Consider the following 16,780-nt stretch of genomic DNA (forward strand, 5'->3'; position numbering starts at 1 on the left):
AATGGAGCTAATGAAAGAGAAATAACAAATGAGGAAACATGATATTCTGCTGTGGGTCTTGCTTCCCTCTAAGTAGGGAAGGCATTCCCTCTTGAATGGAGGAAAAGCCAGAACAAAGATTTAACGGAAATTACAAGATAGGCATGGTAGACCCTGCCAAATTATCTCCTTGTAATGAACAACTCTTGTTGTCACTAGTTTTCTTAATGATTATAGCAATAGACCAGGCGTGGTGGCTCACGTCTATAATCCCAGCACTTTGGGAGGCCAAGGCAGGCAGATCACTTCAGGTTAGGAGTTCGAGACCAGACTGACCAACATGGTAAACCCTCGTCTCTTCTAAAAATACAAAAATTAGCCAGGCGTTGGGGCACATACCTGTAATTCCAGCTACTTGGGAGGCTGAGGCACATGAATCACTCGAACCCAGGAGGCAGAGCTTGCAGTGAGCTGAGGTTGCACCACTGTGCTCCAGCCTGGGTGATGGAGTGATACTCTGTGAAAAAAAAAAAATTATTATTGCAATAATCCAGTACACGTATCCTCAAAAAAGGGTTAGCAAGACATTAAATAAATAATTTTCCTACCTTGTCCCTATGTTGTCCACAATCCTCTCTCCCATACCTCTTTACTAAAATTAATATAGTTATAATATTCTGTGAGGGGTATGAACAAGTACTATTCTGTAAGTGGTTTCATCACGAAACACAATAGGCAGAAAATAGCAATATTCTTTTCCAAGATTATCTAATTTTATAAATTTTTTATAAATTTCTCTTCATATTACACAAACAAGTTTTCATTGGGTAATCAAAGTAGAGATTTTCATTCCAAGTCAGAGTACAAAGGTTTTCTAACAATTATATTTTGTATTTTTTCTTAGTGACTGATAAATCATGATTATTTTACCTGGCTGTAAAACCTAATGGGGAAACTTGAGGAACACTTAACTAAAAATCTATCACTGGCAATATAACATAGTTGGTTTAGAATCAGACAAATCTAATTTAAATTTAGACTATAGTCTAAATTTGGAAAGCAGAACATGAGCTGGATTGTAGCCTCCCCTAGCCACCTTAGTTAGGTGCTTCTGTTCAGTGGACAAACTGCACAACTACTTTCAGAAGCATTGGAAGCTACTATCAACAATGGCACCTAAGATTTCCATCATTTAAATAATGTCTTGTGAATAAACTTTTTCCCTCTCTCTAGGAAGCCCCTGATCTTTTGATATTCAATTAAAGTAAGATAATGAGATAGACACTTTCACATACAACTGACAGGAGTAAAAATTGGTATGAAATCACGGGAGAAAAAGAAAGTGATGATATTCACTAAGAGCCTTACACAAGCTTATGCTGTTTGGTCTAGTAGTTCCATTTTAAGACTCTATTCTAAAAATAATCAGAGGTACAAAAAATACTTTTGTATAGTGTTATATATAATAGTGAGTATTAGAAATTATTTGAATATGATTATAGTGAAATGAAATACTCGGTAACCATTTAAATCACTTCTCAAAAAGTTTCAATCATAGAGCAGAAGTTTATTAAAATATTGAGTAAAAAAAGCAGAATGCAGAATTGCATATTTATATGATTCCATTAAAAAATAGATACAGATGGTCTCTGACTTACCATGGTTCAACTTTACAATTTTTGACTTTACAATGGTGTGAAAGCAATATGCATGCAGTAGAAACCATACTTCAAGTACCGATACAACATACTGTTTTTCACTTTCAATGCAGTATTCAATAAATTACATGAAATATTCAATAGCTTATTATAAAATATGCTTTTTGTTAATTTTCTCCAACTGTAGGCTAGTGGAAGTGTTCTGAGCACATTTAAGGTAGGCCAGGATAAGCTGTGATGTTCAATAGGTTAGGTGTATTAGTGCATTTTTGTCTTACAATATCTTCAACTTACAATGGGTTTACTGGGACATATCCCCATCAAAAGTCCAGGAGCATCTGTATATAGAAACGATCCTGAGGTAAACTAACAACAGCATATTTACAGCATTTATCTCTGAGTGGTGTAATTACAGGTGATTTTTAAATTATTCTTGACACAGTGTCCTTAGACCGAGCATTTTTACTATTATAAGCAGAAGAATTATTTTTTAAAATTTTCTTTAAAAATCAATGCATAGGATAGAAAACATTCATTCATTAACCCTGGCTTATTAACAAGTCAATTAATACATGACACAAAGAAATAATGAGCAGGAATAAGATGATGGGAGGAAGATGCCAGAAGTTCTTGGAGTTGAAGTTATTCTGAGTAGTCGGATTTACAAAGGTAGGAAGCTGAGGCTTTATACTTGGTTGGGCAAATAGGCAGTTAAATGGTATGAGGGATGTCTATTTCTGGCCAATGTAAAGTACCAGGGACCAGATATACTGCCCCACCTGAACTAACCAAAAATCAGACAAAATATATCAAATAATGGTTTTTAAAATATGATTTCTTTTTATTTCCTTCCAGCTTTATTAAGGTATAATTGACAAATTATATATATCTACAATGTACAACATAACATTTTGATATCTGTATACATTGTGAATTAAATCAAGTTAATTAACATATTCATCACCTCACATACTTAGCATTTTTGTGGTGATAACACATAAAACCTACTCTTTTAGCAATTTTCAGTCATATCCTACATTACTATTAATTACAGTTACCATGCTGCACAATAAATTCCCAGAACTTATTCATCCTGTCTAACTGAAACTTTGTACCCTTTGATCAACATCTCATTTCTGCTGCCCCCATCCCTGACTCCCAGACCAGGCAATCACCATCCTACTTTCTGCTTCCATGAGTTCAATTTTTTTTTTTTTTTTTTTTTTTTTTTTTTTGAGACGGAGTCTCACTCTGTCACCCAGGCTGGAGTGCAGTGGCATGATCTCGGCTCACTGCAACCTCTGCCTCCTGGTTCATGCCATTCTCCTGCCTCAGCCTCCTAAGTAGCAGGGACTACAGGCGCCTGCCACCAAGTCCAGCTAGTTTTTTGTATTGTTAGTAGAGACGGGGTTTCACCATGTTAGCCAGGATGGTCTCGATCTCCTGACATTGTGATCCGCCTGCCTTGGCCTCCCAAAGTGCTGGGATTACAGGCGTGAGCCACCGCGTCCAGCCAAGTTCAATTTTTTTATTCTCCACATATAAGAGAGATTATATTTGCCTTTCTGTGCCTGGTTTATTTCACTTTGCATAATGTTCCCTAGGTTTACCTATGTTGCTGTGAATGACAAGATTTCCTCCTTTTTAAGGCTGAGTAGTATTTCATTGTGTACATGTACCACATTTTCTTTATCCATTCATCTGCTGATGGACACTAAGCTTGATTATGCATCTTGTCTGCAACAAACATGGGAGTGCAGATATCTGATGACATATTGATTTCAATTCTTTTTTTTTGAGATAGAGTCTCACTTTGCTCTGTCACCCAGGCTACAGTGCAATGTCACAATCTCGGCTCACTACAACCTCCGCCTCCTGGGCTCAAGAGATTCTCCTGCCTCAGCCTCCCAAGTAGCTGTGACTACAGGTGCCTGCCACCACACCTGGCTAATTTTTGTATTTTTAGTAGAGATGGGATTTCACCATATTGGTCAGGGTGGTCTCAAACTTTTGAGCTCAAGTGATCCACCTGCCTCAGCCTCGCTAAATGCTGGGATTACAGGCATGAGCCACCGTGCCCAGCCTCAATTCCTTTAGATAGATACTCAGTAGTAGTACTGTTGGATCACACAGTAATTTTATTTTTAGTTTTTTGAGGAACCCCCATGCTGTTTTCTAAAATGGCTCTACAAATTTACATTCCCACCAACAGTACACAAGTGTTTCCTTTTCTCCATATCCTCGCCAACACTTGTTATATTTTATCTTTTTGATAATAGTCATTCTAATAGGTATGAATATCTCTGTAGTTTTGATTTGCATTTCCCTGATGATTAGAGATATTGGGCATTTTTTCACACACCTGTTGGTCATTTGTATGTCTTTTTTTTTTAGAAAGTTCTATTCAGATCCTTTGCCCATTTTTTAATCAGGTTATTTGGTTTCTTCCTATTGACTTTTTTGAGTTTCTTATATGTTTTATAAGATACTAGCCCCTTATCAGATATGTGGATTACAACTTTTTTTTCCTATTTCATAGGTGGTCTCTTCATTCTGTTGATTGTTTCCTGTATTGTGTAGAAAGTTTTTAGTTTGATGCGACAGCTTAAAATACACTGGACATTAGACAAAAAAGGATACTAATATCTGAGAGAAAGGAAACAAATTAGGTGAGCTTTACAATTAAATACAGAACAGATAAAGTGGCCAGGTGTGGTGGCTCACACCTGTAATTCCAGCATTTTAGGAGGCCGAGGCAGGCAGATCACATGAGGCCAGGAGTTCGAGACCAGCCAAGGCAGGTAGAATTCACAAAGCAAAGTGCTAGAGAGAGAAATCTGCACTGAGTGAGAACTCCAGAGGTCTGCAGAGGATGCTTTTAGCATATTCAACCAAGTGCTAATCAATGTATACACGTAAGGAAAATACAAGACACCAGGGGAAAAAAAATTCAATGGTTCAGAGGTACAATCCTCATATAAGACTGAAAATCATTCCTGTTCTCACTCAGATTGGAAAAATCTCATAATTTGTGCAATACAAGGTAGATTACATAAAAGCATTTTGCCTCAGAAGTAGAACAAAATAAGTCTGAGAGTAAATGCTACTCTGGTACTGCCTAACAAAATGTGATCCAGAAAGATCAAATCATTTCCATGTAACTTAACCATATCCCAGGATAAAATTCAATAATATTCATAGGTATTGAAAAGTAATTTATTCACACCAACATGGCACATGTATACATATGTAACAAACCTGCACATTGTGCACATGTACCCTAAAACTTAAAGTATAATAATAAAATTTAAAAAAAGAAAAGTAATTTATTTTACCCAATGATGCAAAATTATAATCTTTTACATATAGTCAAAAATTACCGGCATGCAGATAAGCAGAGGAATAATGACCCTTAATGAGAATAAAAATGAATCAATACAAACTAATCCAGAAATGACACTGATTATAAAATTAATAGAGGACATTAAAACACATATTTTAAGCATTATATTATAACTATATTGCATATGTTCAATAAGTTACAGAAATGATTGAATATGCATGAAAACTACAATGTCTGAGGTGAAAAATACATGTAGTGAAATTAACTACAGGAAGACATTGCAGAAGAAAAGATTAGTGAATGAAAAATGTAGAAATAGAAACTATACAAAATGAAAAATCTAGAGGGGGAAAGAAGATGAAAAAAATTAACAGAACATTTTTAAGCTGCAGAAGAGCTTCAAGTAGTCTAATACAAGCATAATTGAGGTCTCCAAAGAAGAGGAGAGATGGGAAGGCAAAAAAGAACATTAGAAGAAATAACATCTAAGAATTTTCCAAATTTTATAAATGCTATAATCCCATATATTTAAAAATATGAATGAACCATAAGCCCAAAAACATGAAGAAAAATATAGCAAGTCACATCATTAACAATTTGCTTAAAATTATTGTTAAAAATGCAGGCAAACAAAAACTCTTTCATACCTAAAAGAATTCATCACCAGCAAGCAGAACTTCACTATAAAAAATGTTAAAGGGCCAGGCACAGTGGCTCACACCTGTAATCCCAGCACTTTGGGAGGTTGAGGCAGGTGGATCACCTGAGGTCGGGAGTTCGAGACCAGCCTGACCAACATAGAGAAACCCCGTGTCTACTAAAAATAAAAAATTAGCCAGGCTTCGTGGCGCATGCCTGTAATCCCAGCTACTCAGGAGGCCGAGGCAGGAGAATCACTTGAACCTGGGAGGTGGAGGTTGCGGTGACCTAAGATCACGCCATTGCACTACAGCCTGGGCAACCAGAGTGAAACTCCATCTCAAAAAAAAAAAAAAAAAAAGTTAAAGGAAGTTCTTCAATCAGAAGAAAAATGATACCAGATGGAAATCTGCATCTACACAAAGGAATGAAGAGCACCAGAAATGGCAACTATGTGAATAATTATAAAGATATTATCTCTTATTGTTTAAATCTCTTAAAAAGATAATTGACGGCTTAAAGTAAAAATAACAATATATTCTGGGGTCTATATATAACATATGGAAGAGTAAAATATGTAACAATAATAGCACAAAGCCTGGGAGGAAACAAATGCAAATATAATGCTTAAGGTGTTATACTATATGAAAAGTGATTTAATATCACTTTAAGATATACTGTGATAAGTTAAAGATGTACACTGTAAACCATAAAGCAACCACTAAAAAACCATAGAAGAATTATAGCTGATAAGCTAATAACAGAGATAAAATAGAATATTCAGTTAATCTAAAATGAGGCAGAAAAAGAAAAAAAAAGTGAACAAAGAACAGTAGTACAAACAAAACAAATTGCAAGATGATAGATTTAAACCCAAACATTTCAATACTCATACTATCATATAAATGTATATGATCTAAACACCTCAATTAAAAGGCAGAGGTTTTTCAAGATGGCTTACTAGAGACATTGGATGCCAGTTCTGAGAAAAAACGAACCAAGGTTACAGGGGAATAATCATGGCCCCAGTAAAATACTGAGAAGAGTGCAAGGACATATTAGAGAAATCACAAGAAAAAGTTGAGATGCAGAAAAAAAAATAAGGCTGGGCGCAGTGGATCATGTCTGCAATCCCAGTCCTTTGGAAGGCAAAGGCAGGAGGAGTGCTTGAGCTCAGGAATTTGAGACCAGCCTGGACAACATACAGGGACCTCATCTCTTCTAAAAGTCAAAGTTACCTGGCTGTGGTGGTGCATACCAGCTACTTACGAGGCTGAAGTGGGAGGATTGCTTGAGCCCAGAGGTCAAGGTTGCAGTGAGCCGTGATTGCTCCATGGCACTCCAGCCTGGGTGACAAAGCGAGACCCTGTTTCGAAAACAAACAAACAAAAAAAAATGAAAGAAAATAAAAAGAATGAAGCAAGGTTATGGCAGAGATTGAACCCTGAGGAACTTGGAGTCCTGTGGAAAAGGTAGGTGAGGGTGTTGTTTGCTCCCCTCACTCCTGCAGCAAACTACTCTTTTCTGAATTGTTGGTCAGCCACTCTGCACTTGCAAGCTCTAGCATTGGTGTAGGCAGTGATTTGGGAACTTCTTGAGGGCTGAGCACTAGGCTACCAGCTTGTGCAGGGTCAGTGCCCTCAGTCCAGACCTTAGCTGAGATGGTGGGCACCATACTGGTTGTGCACCCATTGTGGGCCTCTGTCCCACCCTGGACATCTCAGTCCTTGTGTCTCTGCATCACTGGACCCCCTGCAAAACATTCCCCAGCACCTTGGACTGTGGCAACCACAAAGGACTGGCAGGACCCAGGGAGCTGCAGGATTCCCAGAGGTCTAAACTTCAGTGCAAACATCCTACAGGAAGAAAGAGTGCAGTGCGCCAAAGCACCCCTTGGGACTAAGGACACCAAAGCATGTGTTTTTCTGTGCCCAAGAGCTCCTCACTTGTGAGCTGAAGGTGACTGCACTTCTCCCATTGGAGACGTGGGTGCAGCCAGATGGTATCAGTGCTTGCAGACAGATGTATAGAGGGAGACTTCTTCCCCCTTACCCATTGCTCTGGATGCAACCACAGCTCTTCTGGCAAGAGACTGGCATAGGTATGCCTATAGATGACCATTCCAATGCTATTAGGGGCAGCTATACCTCCTTGGGGATGTACCCACCAGGCCTGGGCTTGCATGAATGGCTGGCCCCTCGTCCTCTCTATAGGGAGTATCAGCATTCCCGCAGTGGAGATTAGGCAACCTGCAAAACTGTCAGCTTGGGGCTGAGGGAAGAGGTTCCACCTTGAAGCCATTTACACAGAGAGGTTTTGTACTGGTATCTTCCACAGCCTTCAGCTACATTGCAGACTGGAGATAAATGACAGATTTTATCTGAACTGAAAGTCAGGGGCCTCCGGACAAGGGTATGATAGGGATGTGGTTTGTTTTCCTGACTGCTCAGGATGTGGAGTTGGTGCAGAATCCCTCCCTTCACAGCTTCTGTCATCAGTCCCATCAGGTCTGGTACTTGAATGGATCATTGAGGTATCTGTGGGTGAATTTAGCAGTCCAGTGCTGCCCAGCTTTGTCCCCACCTCAGGGTTGAGCAGGGAACTCCAAGCACCTGGCATTCCACAGACCAGCCCACCCACTGAGACAACAGAGTGCCCCTCCTGGTAAACAAAGATCAAGAGCATACCAATCAGCTTTCGCCACAACTGGCTCTTACCCATAAGTGCCACCTACTGATATGGAGGTTGAACTGCATAATCTAATTTAAAATGTGCTGATAGAAGCCAGGCATTGTGGCACATACCTGTAATCCCAGCACTTTGGAAGGCTAAGGTGGGGGCACTGCTTGGGCCCAGGAGTTCAAGACCAGCCTAGGCAACATGGCAAAACCCCCGTCTCTGCCAAAAATACAAAAAGTAGCCAGGTGTGGTGGCACACACCTGTAGTCCCAGCTACACAGGAGGCTGAGGTGGGAGGATTGCTTGAGCCCAAGAGGTTGAGGCTGGAGTGAGCCAAGATAATCCCACTGTGCTCCAGCCTCAGTGACAGAGGGAGACCCTGTCTCAAAAAAATAGAATAGATGAATAAAAAATAAAAATAAAATGTGCTGATAGAAGTGCACAGTACTGGCGAATAAAATAAGCTTCTTGAGACCTCTGCAATTCTAGTCCCACCATGTGCAGTAAGCGTGTTCATATGCTCAGCATATCACTACTACAACCAGGATTTGAGAAAGCCACTGCACAAAGGCTATTTATAACCAAGAAACTGATAAGACTTGGGCCCCCGAAAGCACACAGAATCAAAGCCAAACAACCACACAATATACATTACAGTCACACCCTCAAGTGGGGGAAATGCTTTTTAAAAGTCCCATTCAAGCAAAAGTAAATTAAAAAATAAGAAGTGACAGCTTCTCCAGATAAGAAGGAACCAGCATAAGTATTCTGGCAATATTACAAAGCAGAGTGCATCAATACCACCCAAAGGATCACACTAGCTTTCTAGCAATGAATCCTAACCAAAATGAAAATTCTGAAATGACAGATAAAGGATTTAAAATACGGATTGTAAGGAAGCTCAATGAGATCCAAGAGAGGGCCAGGTGCGGTGGCTCATGCCTGTAATCCCAGCACTTTGGGAGACCAAGGAGGGCGGATCGTAAGGTCAGGAGATTGGGACCATCCTAGCTAACACGGTGAAACCGTTTTTACTAAAAACACAAAAAATTAGCTGGGCATGGTGTCGGGCGCCTGTAGTCCCAGCTACTTGGGAGGCTGAGGCAGGAGAATGGCATGAACCCAGAAGGCAGAGCTTGCAGTGAGCCGAGATCATGCCACTGCACTCCAGCCTGGGCAACAGAACAAGATTCTGTCTCAAAAAAAAAAAAAAAAAAAAAAAAAAAGAAAAGAAAAGGAGATCCAAGAGAAAGTTGAAAACCAATACAAATAAATCAAAAAAACAATTCAGGATATAAATGAGAAATTTACTAAAGAGATTTTTTTAAAAAAACAAAACAAAACTTCTGGAAATGAAAAGTTCATTGAAGGAATTACAAAATACAGTTGAAAAGCTTTAACGATAGACTAGACCAAGCAGAAGAATTTCAGAGTTTGAAGACAGTTCTTTCAAATTAACCTTGTCAGACAAAAATAAAGAACAAAGAACTTTTAAAATGTAAAAAGACTTGAAGAAATATGGGAGTATGTAAATCGACCAAATCTAAAAGTAATAGGTATTCTTGAGGGAGAAGAAGAAAAAGTAAAAAGCTTAGAAAACCTACTTGAGAAAGTAATTCAGGAAACCTTCACTGGTCTTGCTAGAGATTCAGACATCCAGATAAAAGAAACTGAAAGAACACCTGAGAGATACTTTGCAAGATAAACTTCATCAAGGCATATAATCATCAGGCTTTCCAAACTCACCATAAAAGGAGAAATCCTAAAAGCAACAAGACAGAAGCATCTAAAAACATATATACACACACATACACACACATATGTGTGTGTGTATATATGCACACAATCCCATCAGATTTACAGTGGACTTCTCAGAAGAAACCTTACAAGCCAGAAGAGATAGGAGCCCTATTTTCTGTCTTCTTAAGAAAAACACTGCCAGCCAATAATTTCGTGTCCTGCTAAACTAAGCTTCATAAATGAAGGAGAAATAAAGTCTTTCCCAGACAAGCGAACCCTAAAAGAATTCATCACCACCAGACTGGTTCTACAAGAAATGTTCAAAGGAGTTCTAAAGATGGAAATGAAAGGGTAACATTCACCATCATAAAAGCACATGAAAGTTTAAAACTCACAGATCTTATAAAGCAATTACACAACTTAGACTACAGGACCACGTTATAACAGGAAAAAAACCTTACATATCAATACTAACCTTGAACTTAAATGGACTAAATTCTCCTCTTAAGAGATATAGTCTGGGGGAATGAATTTTTTTTTTAAATCCAAGCTTATGCAGTTTATAAGAAACTTACCTAATGGGTAAAAACATTTACAGACTCAAAGTAAAGGGGTGGGAAATATATTCTATGCAAACATAAATCAAAAGCAAGCAGGAGTAACTATACTTACATCAGATAAAACAGACTTTATAACAGGTAAAACAGTCAATAACAGTGAAAAAAGACCAAAAAAGTCATTATATGATAAAGGGACCAACTAAACAAGATGTAACAATCCTAAATATATATGCACCCAACACCAGAGCACCCAAGTTCATAAAACAAATACTACTAGATGTAAGAAAATAGACAGCAATACAATAACAGTGGGGGATGTCGACACCCCACTGACAGCACTAGACAGATCACTGAGGCAGAAATTCAATAAAGTAACACTAGACTTAAACTGGACTCAGGATCAAATAGACTGATCGGGCATGGTGGCTCATGCCTATAATCCTAGCACTTTGGGAGGCCGAGGTGGGTGGATCACCTGAGGTCAGGAGTTCGAGACCACCCTGGCCAATGTGGCGAAACCCCATCTCTACTAAAAATACAAAAATTAGCCAGACATGGTGACACCTACCAGTAATTCCAGCTACTTGGGAGGCTGAAGCAGGAGAATCACTTGAACCCAGGAGGTGGAGGTTGCAGTGAGCTGAGATCATACCACTGCACTCCAGCCTGGTCGACAGAGCGAGATCAAATACACTGAACAGACATTTGTAGAACAGTCTACCTAACAACCACAGAATATTATCTGTGCATGGAATAGTCTCCAAAATATACCATATGCTAGCCCACAAAGTCTCAATAAATTTTTTAAAAATTGAAATCATAACAAGTATCTTCTTGGACAACAGTGGAAGCAAGAATAGAAATCAGTATGAAGATGAACTCTCAAAACTAAACAATTAAACAACCTATTCCTCAACAATATTTAGTTAAGTGATTAAATTAAGGCAGAACATATTTTGGGGACTGTTGTGGGGTGGGGGGAGGGGGGAGGGATAGCATTGGGAGATATACCTAATGCTAGATGACGAGTTAGTGGGTGCAGCGCACCAGCATGGCACATGTATACATATGTAACTAACCTGCAAAATGAGCACATGTACCCTAAAACTTAAAGTATAATAAAAAAATAAATAAATAAAAAAATAAAAATTTAAAAAAAAAAAAATTTTTTTAATGAGTGAAAATAGAGACAAAACATACCAGAACCTGTGGGATACAGCAAAAGCAGTGCTGAAAGGGAAGTTTATGGGGTTAAATGCCTACATTAAGCAGAAAGGCCAGGTGCAGTGGCTCACACCTGTAATCCCAGCATTTTGGGAAGCCAAGGCAGGTGGATCACTTGAGGTCAGGAGTTAGAGACCAGCATGACCAACATGGTGAAATTCCGCCTATACTAAAAATACAAAAATTATCTGGGCCTGGTGGCAGGTGCCTGTAATACCAGCTATTCAGGAGCCTGAAGCAGGAGAACTGCTTGAAGCGGTGAGGCAGAGATTGCAGTGAGCCAAGATCGTGCCACTGCTCTCCAGCCTGGGCGACAGAGCAAGATTTCATCTCAAAAAACAAACAAAACCAGATTGAAAGATGAGAAATATCTCAGGTTAACAGCCCCATGTCACACCACAAGAACTGGAAAAACAAGAAGAAGCCAAACCCAAAGCTGGCAGAAGAAATAACAATGATAAGAGCAGAACTAAATGAAATAGAAACAAAAAAGAAAAAAAGAAAGGATTAATGAAACAAAAAGCTGGTTATTTGAAAAAGATAAAATTGATAGATTGCTACTAGATTAACCAAGAAAAAAAGATAAAATTCAAATGAGCACAATCAGAAATGATAAAGATGACATTAAAACCGACATCACAGAACTACAAAAGATCATCAGAAAGTACTATGAGCATCTCTACAGGAGTAAACTGAAAAACCTAGAAGAAATGGATAAATCCTGGAAATATACAACCTCCCAAGATTGAACCAGGAAGAAATAAAAGTCCTAAACAGGTGAATAATAAGTCATGAAATTAAATCAGTAATTTAAAAAAAACTCCCAATTTAAAAAAAGGCCCAAGATCAGATAGATTTATAGCTGAATTCTACCAGACCTACAAGAAGAACTGATACCAATCTTACTGAAATTGTTCCAAAAAACTGAGGAGAGAATCCTCCCTAGCTCATTCTATGAATCCAATATTGATTGCCCTGATACCAAAGCCAGGAAACGAGAAAGAACAGAACGGAAAGAAAGAACAGAATGGAAAGAAAGAACAGAACGGAAAGAAAGAACAGAACGGAAAGAAGAGGGAGGGAGAGAGGGAGGGAGCGAAGGGGAGGAGAAAGGAAGGAAGGACAGGAGGGAGGAAGGAAGGAAGGAGAGGAGGAAGGAAGGAGAGGAGGAAGGAAGGAGAGGAGGAAGGAAGGAGAGGAGGAAGGAAGGAAGGAGAGGAGGAAGGAAGGAAGGAGAGGAGGAAGGAAGGAAGGAGAGGAGGAAGGAAGGAAGGAGAGGAGGAAGGAAGGAAGGAGAGGAGGAAGGAAGGAAGGAGAGGAGGAAGGAAGGAAGGAGAGGAGGAAGGAAGGAAGGAGAGGAGGAAGGAAGGAAGGAGAGGAGGAAGGAAGGAAGGAGAGGAGGAAGGAAGGAAGGAAGGAGAGGAGGAAGGAAGGAAGGAAGGAAGGAGAGGAGGAAGGAAGGAAGGAGAGGATGCAAATTTAGCATCCATTCATAGTTTAAAAAAAATTCAACAAACTAAGCATTGAAAGAACATACCTTAAAATAATAAAAGCCATCTATGACAGACCAACAGCCAACATCACACTAAACGAGGAAAAGTTTAAAGCATTCCATGTAAGAACTGAAATAGAAAAAGGAAGCCCATTTTTATTATTTTTATTCAACATAGTACTGGAAGTCCCAGCTAGAGCTATCAGGCAAGAGAAAGAAAGAAATAAAAGACACCCAAGTTGGAAAAGAGGAAGTCAAATTATCTGTTTGATGCAGATATGACCTTATACCTAGAAAACCCTAAAGACTCCTTCAAAACACTCTTAGATTTGATAAATTACTTTAGTGAATTTGTAAGATACAAAAATCCATGAACAAAAATGAGTAGCATTTTTATACACCAATAATAATCAAGTTGAAAATCAAGTCAAGAAGGCAATTCTATTTACAATAGCTACAAAACACACACACACACACACACACCCCTAGGAATCCATTTAACCAAGGAAATGAAAGATCTCTACAAGAAGAACTACAAAACATTGATGAAAGAAATCATAGAGGACAGAAACAAATGGAAAAATATCTTATGCTCATGGACTGAAAAAATCAGTATCGTTAAAATGACCATACTGCCCAAAGCAATCTACAGATTCAATGCAATTTCTATCAACTTACCAATGTCATTTTTCACAGAATTAGAAAAAACAATTCCAAAATTCATATGCAACCCAAAAAAAGCCTGAGTAGCCAAAGCTATCCTAAGTAAAAAGAACAAAGTTGGAAACATCACATTACTTGACTTCAAATTACACTACAAGGCTATAGTAACCAAAACAGCATTGTACTGGTATAAAAATAGACACACAGATCAATTGAACAGAATAGAGAACCCAGGAATAAAGCCAAATATCTACAACCAACTGATCTTAGACAAAGTTGACAAAAACATACACTGGGAGGAAAGGACACTCTATTTAATAAATGGTGCTGGGAAACTGGATAGCCATATACAGAAGAATAAAATTGAACCCGTTTATCTTACCATATACAAAAATTAACTCAAGATGGACTAAAGGCTTAAACATAAACTGGAAACTATGAAAATCCTAGAAAAAAAAAACCTGGGACAAACTCTTCTGGACATTGACCTAGGCAAATAATTTATGACTATGTTCTCAAAAGCAAATGCAACAAAAATAGACAAATGGGACTTAATTGAACTAAAAAGCTTCTGCACAGCAAAAGAAACAATCAACAGAGTAAACAGACAACCTACAAAATGGGAAAAAATATTCATAAACTATGCATCTAACAAAAGGCTAATATCCAGAATCTACAAGGAACTCAAACAGATCAACAAGAAAAAAACAAATAACCCTATTAAAAAGTGAGCAAAGGGTGTGGACAGACAGTTCTCAAAAGAAGACATACAAGCAGCCAACAAACATATGAAATAATGCTCACTATTACTAATCATCATAGAAATGCAAATTTAAACCACAATGAGATACTATCTTATACCATTCAGAATGGCTATTACTAAAAGTCAAAAACAATATATGTTGGTGAGAAGGTGGAGAAAGGAAAATGCTTATACACTGTTGGTGAGAATGTAAATTAGTACAGCCTCTAAGAAAAACAGTATGGAGAGTTCTCAAAGAGCTGAAAGTGGAACTATCAAAAGAAATCCTTACATAAAAGACACCTGCACTTGAATGTTTACCGCAGCACTATTCACAATAGCAAAGTCATGGAATCAATCTAAATGTCCATCAATGGATGATTGAATAAAGAAAATGTAGGGTATATACACCATGGAATACTACTCAGCTATAAAAAAAGAATGAAATCATGTATTTTACAGCAATGTGTATGGAACAACTGGAGGCCAAGACCCTAACTGAAATAAATGCATGTTCTTACATATAAGTGGAAGCTAAATAATGGGTACACAGGGACATAAAGAGTAGAGTAATTAATATTGGAGACTCCAAAAGGTGGGAAGGTGTGAGGGTTGAAAAATTACCTATTAGGTACAATGTTCACTATTTGGGCAATGGGTACACTAAAAGTCCAGACTTTATCACTATGCAATATATCCACTTAACAAAACTGCATGTGTACCTGCTAAATCTATAAAAATTTAAAAAGTTATTTTAAGGCAGATATTGTCAGATTGGATAAGGTAAATAAGACTCAACAATATCCTACTTACAACAAACCCATTTTAAACACAAAGTCACAAACAAGTTAAATGTTAACAGAAAAAACACGCCATGTTAACACTAATCAAAATAAAATGGTAGAGACTTTATTAATATCAAAGTATATTGTAGAGCAAAAAATGTTTTCAAGAATAAAGAGGGTAACTTTATAATAAATGAGTCAATTTGTCCAGAGGACATAATAACCCTAAACATTTATGGATTTATTTATTTTGGCTACCCATCAAGAAATTGAACTCGGTCTCCCAAATAATTCCAAATATTTAAACACCTAATAATAAAGCTTTGAAATACATGAAGAATCTTTGTTCTTACCAGCAGATGAAGAAAAAAATTTAAAAATAAAATAAATGAAGCAAAAAAAGTCTATGAACTTCAAGGATAAATAGAGAAGCCCACCGTTAGAGTCAGAGATTTCAATTCCCTTGACTCAATAACAGAACAAGTAGACAGAAAATCCGTAAGGGTATAAAAGACTTGAACAACACTATTAACCAGCTCGACCTAGTTGACATTTACAAAACAATCCACCCCCAAAAAAATATATACACTGTCTTTAGTTCCAGCTACTCAGGAGGGTGAGGTGGGAGCATCGCTTGAGCCCAGGAGTTCGGGGCTGCAGTGAGCTATATCATGCCACTGTACTTCAGCCTGGGTGAGAGGGCAAGACTCCCGTTGCTAAAACAAAAATCCAAAATATCCAAAACAAAAGAAAAGTGAAACATTCTCTTTAATGCACCTGGAACATTGATAAAGTGAGGCCATACGTCTTGGGTTATAAAACAAAACTTAAACATTTGAAAGAATTGAAATCATACAATGCATGTTCTTGAATATAATATATCAGATATCAATGACAGAAAAATATCTGAAAAACCCTCAAAACTTGAAAATTTAAAAAACATACTTCTAAGTAACTAATAGGTCAAATTAATCAATAAGGAAATTTGAGTTTTGAAACTGAGATAATATAAATATAACGTGTTAAAATATGTGGAATACACCATAATCATTAGAGGGGAATTTAGAGAATTACACACCTATATTAGAAAAAAAGAAAGGTTGTTAAGCAATGAGCTTAGCTTCTATCTTAAAAAACTGGGAAAGAAAATAAAATCCAAACTAATCAGAATAAAGTAAATAATAGGACCACATCTGAAGTCAATAAAATAGGAAATAGAAAAACATTAGAGAACAATACATAAAAACAAAGCTGGTTATGTGAGAAGATGAGTAAC

At 37.7% G+C, this 16,780-nt stretch overlaps 1 protein-coding gene across 2 annotated transcripts in view; it reads right to left on the reverse strand.

Moving 5' to 3' along the window:
- The window catches only part of CCDC39 (coiled-coil domain 39 molecular ruler complex subunit), a 247,000-nt gene that overhangs the window by 223,486 nt on the left and 6,734 nt on the right, over positions 1-16,780 (reverse strand). The window contains exons 2-3 of one of the 2 annotated variants that reach the window (XM_063704408.1): positions 6,858-6,985; positions 379-496 (exon numbers count right to left, since the gene is read on the reverse strand). The gene's annotated coding sequence lies outside the window, so the exon portion shown is untranslated. The remainder of the gene's footprint in view (positions 1-378; positions 497-6,857; positions 6,986-16,780) is intronic. The other variant, XM_063704409.1, reaches the window with a different exon arrangement.

The sequence above is a fragment of the Gorilla gorilla genome, chromosome 2 (assembly GCF_029281585.2).
Source record: "Gorilla gorilla gorilla isolate KB3781 chromosome 2, NHGRI_mGorGor1-v2.1_pri, whole genome shotgun sequence".
In the NCBI taxonomy this organism is placed as follows: domain Eukaryota; kingdom Metazoa; phylum Chordata; class Mammalia; order Primates; family Hominidae; genus Gorilla; species Gorilla gorilla.